The sequence below is a fragment of the Schistocerca piceifrons genome, chromosome X (genome assembly GCF_021461385.2).
Source record: "Schistocerca piceifrons isolate TAMUIC-IGC-003096 chromosome X, iqSchPice1.1, whole genome shotgun sequence".
NCBI classification, from domain to species: domain Eukaryota; kingdom Metazoa; phylum Arthropoda; class Insecta; order Orthoptera; family Acrididae; genus Schistocerca; species Schistocerca piceifrons.
In genome coordinates, this window is record NC_060149.1 from 829825118 (window position 1) to 829838913 (window position 13796).

General features: G+C 41.8%; 1 protein-coding gene across 1 annotated transcript in view; it reads right to left on the bottom strand.

Annotated features, from left to right (window-relative positions):
• LOC124723183 (pro-neuropeptide Y-like) overlaps nucleotides 1–13361 on the bottom strand; it is a 47445-nt gene extending 34084 nt beyond the window's left edge. Inside the window, exon 1 of the mRNA XM_047248377.1 lies at nucleotides 13332–13361. The gene's annotated coding sequence lies outside the window, so the exon portion shown is untranslated. The remainder of the gene's footprint in view (nucleotides 1–13331) is intronic.
• Between the last annotated feature and the right edge of the window lie 435 nt (nucleotides 13362–13796).

The following is a 13796-nucleotide window of genomic DNA, read 5'->3' on the forward strand; positions in this document are numbered from 1 at the left end:
AAGATCTCGTTGAGATCGATGTCATCATGGACAAATCATCCGTTGTTGGAGGATGGTGCGAGGAATCGACCGTCTCTTTCTCAATGGCATCTATGATAGAGAGCGTCCACACGTCATATTGTTTCGGTTTTGATTTATAATTCATGTTGAACAGATCTCACAAATGACATTTCCTCTCTTAACTTGTGCAAAATAAATTCCTTTTCCCATATTTGAGTCCTACGTTACTCAAACTTTTAAGAAAATGTTCCATTCCATTCTGTGAAATGATTATTCCATGCTTTTTTTTACCTTCGGAGATTGCACTGTATGTTTGCACCTTGAATACTTGTTCTCACTTGCTTTACAAGTATCATAAGTAGTGCGATTTTGTGTAACTTGTGTACTCAGAAAAGAGACAGAGAGAGATTCAACGCTTAAGTAGTGATAGCACTGATAATGTCACCAGCTAACCATTATTTAATGTTTTTTCATCATGAATTGGGTGCATTCTTCCAGGTTACCATGCACATGAATCAGGCTCTTTATCTCAACATTCTTGGTGACCAGCTGTTGACCTTTTCCCATATCTACATGATGAGTATGCTGTGGAGACTTCCGTCTCCTAAACTGACAACAGTGTTCTGAGCTGAACGTGTAAGTCCTTGTCTGATGAACAATCAGGCTTTTGACACCGTGCCCCACAGCAGACTGTTAAAGAAGGTCCCAGCATACGGAATAGATATCCAGATATGTGATGGCTCGAAGACTTCTTAAAAAGTAGAACCCAAAATATTGTCCTCGGCGGTGAGTATACAGCAGAGACAAGTGTGATAAGGCCTCTCTTGTTCTTTATACATATAAACAATCTGACGGATAGAGTGAACAGCAGTCAGGACTATTTGCCAATGACGTTGTAGTATACGCGAAAGTATCGGTGTAGAGTGAGACTCTGGAAGGATACAGGATGACTTAGATTTTCTGTTTAGTGTGATGAATGGCAGCATGCCCTAAATATAGAAAACAATATGTTAATTCGGGTGAGTAGAAAAGACAATCCCGTAATGATCCAATAAAATATTACAAGTGTGCTAATTGAAAGAGTCACGTCGAATAAATATCTAGGCCGGACGTTGCAAGGCGATGTTAAATGAAAGACGCACATAAGGACGGTAGCAGGAAAGGTGAATCGTCGACATCTGTTTATGTGGCGAACTTGAGGAAAGCGCAGCTCATTTGTAAAGGACACCGTGTATAGAACACTTGTGCAACCCATTGTTCAGCAGTACTCGAGTGTTTGGGATCCCTACTACTTCAGATTAAAGGAAAACATTGATGGAATTGAGAGTTGTGCTGCTAGATTTGTTACTAGTAGTTTTCATTAATACTATAGCGCTACGTAAGTGCTTCGTGAACTCGTGAACTGAAATGGAAATCCCTGGATGGAAGAAGGCGTTCGTTTCTCAAAACACTACTAAGAAAATTTAGAGAACCAGTATTTGCAGCTAACTGCAGAACGATTCTACTGCCGCCAACGTATATTTAGCGTAAGGACAGCGCAGACAAGAGAAGAGAATTTAAGGCTCGCTTGAAGGCCTATACACTATGTGATCAAAAGTATCCGGACACCTGGCTGAAAATGACTTACAAGTTCGTAGCGCCCTCCATCGGTAATGCTGGAATTCAATATTGTGTTGACCCACCCTTACCCATGCTGACAGCATCCATTCACGCAGGCGTACGTTCAGTCAGGTGCTGAATGGCTTCTTGGGGAATGGTAGCCCATTCTTCACGGAGTGCTGCACTGAGCAGAGGTATCGATGTCGGTCGGTGAGGCCTGGCACGAAGTCGCCGTTCAAAATCGTCCCAAAGGTGTTCTATAGGATTCAGGTCAAGACTCTGTGCAGGGATATTATTGTCGTGTAACCTGTCCGCCACAGGCCGTGAATTATGAAAGGTACTCGATCCTGTTGAAAGATGGAATCGACATCCCTGAATTGCTCTTAAACAGTGGGAAGCAAGAAGGTGCTTAAAACATCAATATGGGCCTGTGCTGTGATAGTGCTACGCAAAACAATATGGGGTGCAAGCCTCCTCCTTGAAAAACACGACCACACCATAACACTACCTCATCCGAATTTTAGTGTTGGCACTACATACGCTGGCAGATGCCGTTCACCGGGCATTTGCCATACCCACACCCTGCCATCCGATCGCCATATTGTGTACCGTGATCCGTGACTCCATACGTTTTCCACTGTTCAATCATGCAATGTTTACGCTCCTTACACCAAGCGAGGCGTCGTTTGGCATTTACCGGCGTGATGTGTGGCTTATGAGCAGCCGCTCGACCATGAAATCCAAGTTTTGTGACCTCCAGCCTAACTGTCATAGTACTTGCAGTGGATCCTGATGCAGTGTGGAATTCCTATGTGATGCTCTGGATAGATGACTGCCTATTACACCTTACGACCCTCTTCAACTATCGGCGGTCCCTGTCAATCAACAGACGAGGTTGGCCTGTACGCTTCTGTGCTGAACGTGTCCCTTCAGCCGGCCGGTGTGGCCGTGCGGCTCTAGGCGCTTCAGTCTGGAACCGCCTTACCGCTACGGTCGCAGGTTCAAATCTTGCCTCGGGCATGGATGTGTGTGACGTCCTTAGGTTAGTTAGGTTTAAGTAGTTCTAAGTTCTAGGGGACTGATGACCACAGATGTTAAGTCCCATAGTGCTCAGAGCCATTTGAACCATTTTTTGTGTCCCTTCACTTTTCCACTTCACCGTCACAGTGGACCTAGGGCTGTTTAGGAGTGTGTAAATCTCGCGTACAGACGTATGATACAATTGACAACCAATCACCTGACCACCTTCAAAGACCGTGTGTTCCGCGGAGCGCCCCACTCTGCTCTCTCACGATGTCTAGTGACTACTGAGTTCGGTGATATGGAGTACTTGGCGGTAGGTGGCAGCACAGTGTACCTAATATGAAAAACGTGTGTTTTTGGGGGTGTCCGGATACTTTAGATCACATAATGTAGATAGTCGTTTTAACCTCGCTCCGTTTGTAAGCGGAACAGGGAAGGGAATGACTGGTAGTGGTACAAGGTACCGTGCACCTATACACCATATGGTGACTTGTGATATAGAAGTCGATATCGCACTTCGAATGGCCAGCTAAATCACTCCATAAAACCCATATAATATATGAGACTGCTTAGAATATCGGGTGGGACGTAGCAGTCACCATCCTCGCAATGCTTAGACCTTAGCATATTCAATAGGATCACGCTAAGTAAATCAGAGTCCTGTTGAAAGCAGCCTTCAGGGTGAGACCCAATTTTACTTGATGTGTGTTTGGAATATTTTTTTAGTTACTTTATCGCCACCTTATCGCTATGTCATGCATTTCTACAAAAAACAGTTTCCACGCAGGCAAACGCCAACTGATGTGATTTGATGTGAAATTTCTACTGTACGATGGATGTTTCAGAACATGCTGCTGCAGAGTCAGCTGCATGTGCATGTCAGGGAGAATTTTCAACAAATTCTGCGTTTATTGATGGTAACCCGCTGAAAATGTGTAGTGGAAGTGACGTAAGCGGGTGATACCAAAGCTGATGTAGAATACCGTGACCTTCGAACAGTCCTGTTCTAAAACGATACAGCTTCCGCTCACTTTATAACAGAAGTCTCATTGCATCTCGATCATGATCTTGACCGAATAGTGACACGACAGCGTACTGTTCTTGGAATCCCACCATTTTCACCTGATATTGCCCTATAGAGCGCAGTTAAACAGATGATATGGTGGTTTGCGGAGTATAGATGTAGGTGTAGAAGTGTATCGGAAAAAAAAATTGGAAGAGGTAGAGCAAATGAGAGAATTCGCTAAAGATGACTCGAAAAGTTTCGATGAGAGTTCACTAAGGCAGCTCCCTAAAGTTTCGATGCGAAGGTGTCACAACGCATGTACGAGTGTATTCCGGGTAGCCTCAAGCAGTATGTTACTGAGAACGTAAAAAGAATTGGATGTGTGGGTACTAGTTTAAGTGCATAACACATATATTTTCTTTTTTTTATACTTTCCAAGTAACTTTTGGGTCCTCTGTACTTTCCAAATAACCTTTGTGTGTTGGATAGGTGAGACTACAACTAACATGAACAAATTTTTCCGTTTGCAGAGGATCTCGTAGGCACGCCTAAAGAATAACTCAAAATGTATGCTGAGGCACACTGTTATATTTGAACTGACATACTGAACAGGCCTTTCAGAATGTAGCAGTTTCGCAGTAATTAACAGCAGTAGTAAGAAAGTACTACAAAATCATTATGCTCCCGTAGAAGTCTTACATGGTATTTGTTGCAGTCTGAAATCGAGTGACGGATGGAAATTATGAGCTAAAGAGAGAGAAAAATGTAAGTTTCTGTCGACATCTGAACACATTTTATGCGTTGCAACTTGTAGTTCCGCCTAGAACGGGTTAATCAGATACAGTAGCGCAACAGACCACCCAGCAACGAAGTTTGTGACCCAAGTTATAGGGATACAATTTTAGTTCTACGGCGCCGTCAGGACGGCAGAGGAGTATCGACATTTACACCGAGCATCAAACCAACAAGTGGCGTGCGGATCCCTCCTTCAAATATTTCGTGAAGTAGCAGGCAGGAAGCCGCGGCTCCGGCGCCGTCATTCAAGCTGCCACCAACTCAATACTTATCGCCTGATGTTGGCGGATGATATCCGGCTGACATCTGATCTCAGCTCATTCTTCTTACTTAACTCGGCTGTGGATTTTTTAAATCAAAATGTGCTGAAAATTACAAGATCTACATCTGCATCTACGGACTTAAGCCGCAAGCCACCATATGGTGCACGTCGGAGGATAAGTTTGCTGTAGACCTGTACTGATTTAAAATTCATGTTGAAAACCTTCAGAAAACAGGAGCTACTGCGAAAAATTTATGTGGATGGGATCCGATCGAAACGGATAATAAATCCTGGTAAGTTGGATCCGGGACTTAGTTGAAGCTTTGAGGGGTTGTCGGACAGCTGAGTTCACATGGTGCGGATCAAATGGCCAAGTTACGTCAGTTCGAGTCCTGCGTTTGCAGTACATATCCGTAAACTATTACACATTAAACTGCGCTTGTGACCGACGTTTAGACTTTTCGGCTACTCTATAAATTAGTACCTTACTGCATTTTATGACAATTTCCATTAAATGTAGTGTCTTCATAACAATTTTTTCGTTTTTCTCTTCTTTCAGTCGAAATAACACTGCGCTATGAAACGTTACTCATTCTTAAATGACCTGGGCTTCTCGATTAATTTATGTCAATGACTCACAATACTCACAAATAAGGGAGCAATGAAACGTTTTCATGTGGTATTAGTGTTACCTACGTTATCGCTCAGCCATACTTATCTGTAACGTCCGCCCCCGGTAGCTGAGTACGCCGGCACGGTAGCTCAGCGTGTTCGGTCAGAGGGCTGCTCGCCCTCTGTTATAAAAAATGAGTACAGGAATCAACGATCAACGTGAATGGATGTCTTGTGACGTCCGCGCAGACCAAACGCAACGAACAATTAAAAAAAAAAAAAGTGGTCAGCGCGATAGAATATCAATCCTAAGGGTCCAGGTTTGATTCCCGGCTGGGTTGGAGATTTTCTCCGCTCAGGTACTGGGTGTTGTGTTGTCCTAATCATCATTTCATCCCTATCGACGCGAAAATCGCCGAAGTGGCGTCAAATCGAAAGACTTGCACCCGGCAAACCGTCTACTTACCACTAATATTAACATTACTTTAATAGTATTGGTCTCAAAAGTTTCTATTCCAGATATTTGCATCTTAGTTTAAGATAGGCTTTGTATGAATGCTTGTACCTGGGTGTTAAGTATCATCCTGTTTCTATGTTCCAGTACGCCAAACTCTCCAGCGGCCGAGAAAATAGAAATAAATCGATGTAAAAACTCCAGGAAAAGTTTTATACGCAGAGCTTGATGACAGGATAGTTAATGTGTAGTTCATTCACCGTTCCAATAGTGGTATTTTTCAGTTAATCGTTTTATCAGCACAATACCCAATAAGTATGTGACTGGTCGTGTACCTCTTCAGTTTAGATTTCAAGCCGAGGATAGGTCATTGTCGATCATTTATTAACTGGAAGTCACACATCTAAATAAAAGATGTGAAAAAATTGTTTATTCAATCATGAGTGAAACAGTACGATCACTAGCATTGTAGCGTGTTGGTCCACCTTTGGAACGCAATACTGCAGTGGTTGGACTGGACAAGTCCCTGGTAAGGCGCCAGATGCCTACACGCAGGTCACACAATTCCCGGTGGTTTGTGGGCGCGGATCTAATATCCGACAGTGCGCTCAGATCAAATGATTTTGGTGTCCAACACATCAGCGTGAGTTCATCATGCTTCTAAAACCACTGCAGCACTATTGTGAACTTGTGACGGAGAATTATCCTGGTGGAAGACGTCGTCGCCTTCGGGGAAGGCGTCAAACATGAATGGTAAAAGTCACATAATCCACAACTATCATGGTGCCATCGACTGCTACCACAGGATCAAGAAAGCCCACATGTATGTCACCCTTAACATAATACTGCCCCCACCTGTCTGCGTCCGTGGCATTGCTCAGCCGTTCACCTGGATGATGGAGTATCTGTACACGGTCATCGACGTGACTCATCCAACCAGGCGACAAGTTTCTACTGATGACGGGCCAATCTCGATGATCGCTTGCGCACTGCAATCGTAATTCATGATGTTTCTGGGTCACGATGGAAGTACGTAGAAGTCGTCAGTTGTGTCACCCTATGTTCAACAGCACGAAGTGAGCGGTGTGATACAGAATATTTGTGCCTGCACCGGCATTTTAGTCCTTCGTCAGATCTGTCTCAGATCACCGCGTATCCTGCTTTGCAAAGCGACCGCGCCTTCCACCTTCAAGTTCTGTGGTGAGGCTTGTCGCTTATTCGTATTTTCACCGTCCCTCAACCACTTGTCATACATGATAGATACAAGCACGCGAACAGCCGCCCAGGATCCGCAGTTCCAAGATGCTCGTTCCTAGACGCCGAGCCGTAACAACTTATCCTTTTTTGTAATTGCTCATTTCAGTGGATATCCCATTCCGGGCTTCTATCACCATTAAAATGATTGCACATTCGTCACTGCTCCGCTTATATACTTTACTTGCCGCGTCACGCACCCGCAGCGCGACCATGCCGCTTTCAATGTCGCTGTAGGCTGTGGTCGTGACGTTTTGACACATCAGCGTATATTAAAGGAATTTAACTGAAATGAAACCAAAGATTTCATCTGGATGTTAACAGCAACAACTACAATAAAAATATGTTGAACTACATCCATTGTAGAAATTACGAGGCCTATTCGGAAAGTAAGGAACGATAGATGGCGAAATGAAAACCATAGTGAAAATCAAAACTGTTTTATTTGCAACGGTTAGCTACACCTCCCAGCGACTTCTCTACACAGTCGTCGCTCGGACTTAGACATCTGTCGTAGCGTTGTACCAACGTTTCAATTCCCTCGTTACAGAAGACAGCCGCCAGTGCTTTTCGACAATTTTGTACTCTGGATTGCAGCTCGTTATCTGTGTCAAAATTTTGTCTTCACGGCCAATGGTTCATTTGAGCAGAGATGAACCTCAGAAGTAGCCAATTACGGGCAGTATTGTGGGTGATCAAACACTTCCCATCGAAACGCTGCAGTGCGGTCGAGAATTGTCGTGTAGAACGAACCGCATGACAGTTATGTTATGTAGATTGCATTGCTTCAGGCGAAATCTTTCGCCAGGCCCTCATACTTGGTGGGAGATGCTAATTTATAGCCATCTTTGCGTTTTCACTGTGAGCTGAGAACTGGAAAGAGTGACATGATGCGACTGACGGGCGTACTAGACACAATGCCCAACGTATCTGTGCAAAGCTTCATCAGATTTTCACTGTATTTTCCATTGCGCGACCGATCGTTCCTTACTTTCTGAATAACCCTCGTAATTCATGCTTTCGATACTGTAATTAAAATTTCCCGAATTTGCAACTAATAATGAAGAAAACTGTCATAACAAAAATTGATAAATAAACTGATCTTCAATTTAGCATGATGTTCATACTCATACAACAACATCGTACAATAAAATTTCAGTGTGATGCTACATTTGAGTGATGCAGAACTCTCCACACATATTAGTAATGTATATGATCAGAAATGACTTCAAATATATCTCAAAAAATATCATACAGATATATCAGCACATCTGTAATTCTGTGCAAATTTGTGAAGAACTGCTGTCTTAATGCTATATTTATCTTTTAGTGTCTTAACGGGAATAATAATTTGCTTGCAACATTCTTCCTTAAATTGTCATTTTTTCATAATGTGCAACAAAGTATTGAAAGTTCAACTACATTGTGGCTCATAACTGTTCTCATTTACAGCAAAAATTGAAAATTGTTTCCCATTTATATATAACTGTCATGGGGAAAGTATATGTTTTAATCATTAATAGGATTTTTAACATTTTTTTTTCAACTAAAATTCCTCGCAAACAGTTCTGTTCACTCACTGACGACTTAAGCGTAGAAGCTAACTGTAACGAAGTACCGGCTATTGCTATCTCGAAGGTAATCGTGTTGTCTCTACAGACGTATTTCTGCCTGAGGTTTATTTAATTATTAAAGGAGTGGAGGACCGCGAAAGCAAGAAGAAAAACTCCCTATACAGGTAAAAATGACTGACATAAACTGAAGCTGAAGTTAATCCGAATTTCTAGAGCGCTGATATTAATTTAGGTATTACTTTTTACAAAAATAGGAATATGAATGAAATAAAATTCTTATTAGCATTCAAAAAGTTTGCCATTCCCGTTTGAGATGTGGCCACTCCACGCGCATTACGTGGCATCGTGACGGGGCTACAGGCGCACAGTTTCTTCTTAGCTGTCTGGAATCCATACTTACTTTCTGGTAAGCCCAGTGGACAACTGCAATGAAACTTAACAAACTGCATCACATACCAATGCTGTGACATTATAGAAACTGCAGAGTCTATTTTATGTAAATCTGTTACTTTAACCCTGTCATTAAATCTGCCGACAGAATATTATAAAGCTAACGGTGCAATCCAGCATTGTCTAATCAGTTATTTTTGTTAAAGAAATGGTATTTACACTCTTCCCACCACCCAGCGCACGCCCATCCACATCTCCAAAAGAATGCATTAAATGACGGAATTTTATCTCCAACACTTCAGTGCACTCGAAGTAGCAAGAAATTGCGCAAAACCATTGATATTTGGTGATCTGTTCTAGCCGCCCATGTTTTGTGTGGTACGAATAACGAAATCACGCGGCGTGCTTCCCAATGAATCCCAGACCAATTGGAATATTCTAATGATATGCTTGTTGCTTCAACGAAGATTAAAACTAAGAAGTACTCTATAAAGGAAGATAATGGTGGTGGTCGTTGGGATGTTTAAGGGGGACTAAACAGGAAGATAATGGTTTTGAGCTACGTTGACGATGAAATCTTCAGAAACGGTAAAAAATCTAAAAAAGACCTATAGAAATTTCATCGAGTGACTCGAAATTAAACGGGTTCTATTAGAAAAAACTGGGTATGAGAAGGTTAGAAGCACGTAACACGTTTTCCCTCCTGCTAAATTTAAATGTACAAGCTAGAGTGTGTAATTGACTAAGCCACTCCGATAAGAGTAGTTCAAGAGTTGCAGTGTTTTTCCCTGTTCCTTAATAATGAAATAGTTAATAATTTATTGCTTAGTTTCCGATCTATATTGTTTTATAGTCTCTTTGTAGTCATAGATATTATCACGTGGGTGTCCACGCTCAGAATTATGGGCAACGATGATTATGCCTCTTTGGCTTAAATTATGTGTTAACCTTCCGATGAACGAAATGTAGCGTGACGTGTTAGTTTTTCTTGTCAGATGTCTATCAGAGAGATTTGTTCATTCTTCTGTGCCAGGGCTGAACATGTCGTGATACACCTCGGCCTCATCTTTCACTTAACTGCTCATAGCGCCGTAGCGTGTGTTTGGCAGCTTGCATTCAGAAAAAGTGGCTATATCCATTGTCTTCATGTTAAGCTACTCATATTCTTACGAAGTAGGTACCGATATGTTTAAAACCTGTACAAAAATCTACAAAGCTGAAGCAATTTTTCATTTAATTTAGCAATTCCAGTAATGGGAAAATGTGGACTGCATCTTTATCGTGTTCAGTGGTAATTGTTTAATTTCATTCACGTTTATTGCGCCAGTTTAAATGACAGGTTTGTAGAACTTGTTACTGACTGTGATTGTAATGAAGAAACCAATCGCAGCTAGAGGAATTAGGGATATAACACAAGACCGATGATACAATATGGAAACTTTATTGCTGAAATTTGTTGTTTAAAATTATTTTTAAATGTAGAGTAACATTCTTCACCTACCAATAGAGATCTCACTGAGCTTATGCTTTGTCTCTAGACATACTGTTACTGTAACGTAAAATCACAATAAACGCATTACATTTTCCTACTTGCCGTAGTGCGCCCTGATTTAGTGTTCCTATCACGCTGAGATATTATCGGTCAGGTAGAGCTACCACTTCGTTGAAACTATATGGATTCTAATAGTTTAATGACGAAACTGGTAGTTAACTGTTCAATATCAGTGCCAGAAGTGGCTTAGTTTTAAATAAAGAAACGGTAAAGTATGGTAACTAGGATCGCAGATGTTTTAAAAATATGGTACACTTCAACAACATGGACATCATTTTAAGACTGCCACTGAAGGAAAAATATTGTATTCTTTTGGTTACTACTTTATCTTGTTGGAAGTTATAATTTGGATAATGAAACAACATCCAAGCCTTTTACTGTCTCAGTACTGAGCAATTTCGCTCGATTGGAGACAGTAATTTTTTACTTAAGAAGAATTTAGGGTTCATTGGAACAAGGGTACCGAAGTGCCGTCCATCAAGGGTATGATATTAACTGGTTTCTAACGCCCATATAAGCAAATGTCGGACTTGGTACCCATTTCCATAACATCTACGTCATTCATAACTACATCATACCACGTTACAAGGGGCGCCATATTTTCCTTCAATAGGTTTCTCAAAGTTGTGGAAGATAAACTGGGACATATTATGTATACTTTCTAGTTTAGTTAGAATGATGTTTAATTCGTTACTTGCAGCTGTGTATGATATCATAATACATGATGCATGATACGGCACCCCTTTCTAGTAAAGTCTGAATGTTCGATTATTACTTAGTCATTGTCCGATATTGAAGAAATCTGTCGCCTTAGATTATAGTGTGATTTAAATTACTTGGCATCTGAAGTTTCAGGTTACAAGTTGTGTCGCTGTCACGTCAAGAACTGCCAGCGGGCAGTTGTCGCAGCATTCTGCTCTCCAGAACCACAGTAAATCTCTCCTACAAAAATGTCGTCTTTACAGACCGAGGGCTCTTTAATTCTAACGAGAGTGAAGGACCGCAAAGCCAAGGAAAAACTTATACAATCCAAAAATTAATCGGAATTTCTGCAGAAGTGATATTAACTTCGATATAATTTGTTACAAAAATAAGAAGCCGAATGAACTAAAATTCATATTACCATTCCAGAGGTTGTGATTTGAACCTGACAGCGGTGAGGTGTGCCAGTCCGGTTTGGTTGGAACGTGAGACCGCACGCCGTAAGTCAGATCGTGCGAGCTTTTGTAAGAGGGCTATAGGCACACAGTCTTCCCTTAGCAGTCTGGATTCCCTGTTTTGTGTAAATCTGTTACTTTAACCCTGTCACTCGGGACCCTTCGCAGCAGCCCCCCCCCCCCCTATCCCCCCTCCACCATCCACACTCTTTCTTTAAAGTACGTTTTCGAGTGCACCTTTTGATTACCTTTCATTTTGAATTAACCAACGACAAAAATTATTAAACAAATAGATTACGGTCTTAACACATTACTCACGTCTCTAACCAGGGTACTTCACCTCTGTGACACTGAAATTACAATCGCTGCAATAATAATATGAATTTTATTTCATTTAAATTCTTCGTTTTAGTACAAACAATATCGGTTTTAACATCGTCACTTTAGGAATTCAGTGACGTAAAGGAAGCTTTTTCTTGACTTCGCGGTCCTCCCCTGTCGTTGAATTAATCAAAGCTCAGGCTGAAATAAACTTGCAGGACACAATTACCTACAAGAGATGTGTAGTCGTCTATATACTTACAGTTAACTTTTACATTTAAGTCGACGGGGACTGAGTACAGCTGTTTGCGAGAAATTTCAGATTTAAAAAAGTCTCATTTGATTTTTGTAGGAGACGGAGGCTTTAAAGAGATTTACTGCCGCCGAGGAGACTGGAATGCTCTGACGGCGGCCTTCGCGCCAGAAGTAAACAACTTTTAACGTTAAATGCCGAACTATTTTAACTCATACTGTAACGTGAGGACGACATATATTTTCTATCAGGCATAGATTTCTTATTTACTGAACGGCCTTGTGCTATAAAGGATGTGAAGAAAATCTGAAAGTTACCTGTGATACAGATCTCCAAGAAGGTCCAAACCTTTTTTTCTTAAATTTTAATTAGGGTAAGGGCTAAGTTACTTTTAAGAAACGGGCAAATTTTTCACATGTAGGAAACATTATCACACTTATTACGTGATATCTAAACTATTGAACGCAATGAAACACTTTTTTTTGTATGTTACTTACCAAAATGACTCGGTCAGCAACCGGTGGTTCCAGACTTTCTTATCGCATTGCGTTTGCTATGTGTAAGCTTCGGAAAATAACGTTCGTCCGGAATTTTGGAAATATTTAACTCACAACGAGTATTAAATTTGAAGTCTGTACAAAAATCATAGAAAAATCGCCCAAAAATTCTGAAATTCTCATAGATCTCTACAACATCTCTACAAATGTCAAAACTATGATATTAATTTTAATTAGGGCGTAGACGTGTTTTTACATGGAAACAGGCGGGATTTTCCGTACGTCAGGAAAGGCAGGCACACTGCTCTGCGCAGAGAAATTGACGATACAGTGAGAGCCGACAGTGCTAATACAGCCCCACGGATGTATCGACAGTGAGAAGTCGAGCCCGCTACCTGTCAAATGGAAACTACTTCAAATTGAACTATATTTCAGGCCAAGCTGAAAAATCTAGGCAATACATTTGTTTCCCCCGGGAACGCCTTCCATGAACGGACACAGAGTGGAGTACGTAGTGCCTAAGTAATACTCGGCTGAAGCTAGTAGGCAAGTCGGGCAGTGCGCGCGCCGCCGCAGACTCACCTCTGGTAGCAGCAGCGGCGAGAGGGCGGGAAGGCGGGAAGCTGAACGCTGGGGCCGGCTGCCGCCGCCCTTATATACTGCCCTCCGGCGCGGAGGGGGCGGCGTGGGTGGCGCGCCTCTCGCCATTGGTGCGCTCGCCGCCCCGCGGCCCCCTCCACACCGACACGTCCTAAGCTCCTTATCACTCATTCTACTGGCAAACAATTTATAAATTTGACCGAGATATTCCGCCAGCGAACTTTCTTTCCTGTGGGTGGTGTAGTGTTAAACCGAGTACCAATGGTTAAGGTTAAGAATTTTTGATCTGCTATCATTTGGTGTTCTAGAAGAAGTAGCATATTTTAATGAGGAAGAATGTGGTACTTCGGAATTAGTACTGGCATCTATAGATCACGTGTTCCTCACGAAGTACAAATGGACCACTGTAGTTTGCCATCTGTATGAATTAGTTAGAAAACAACGTAC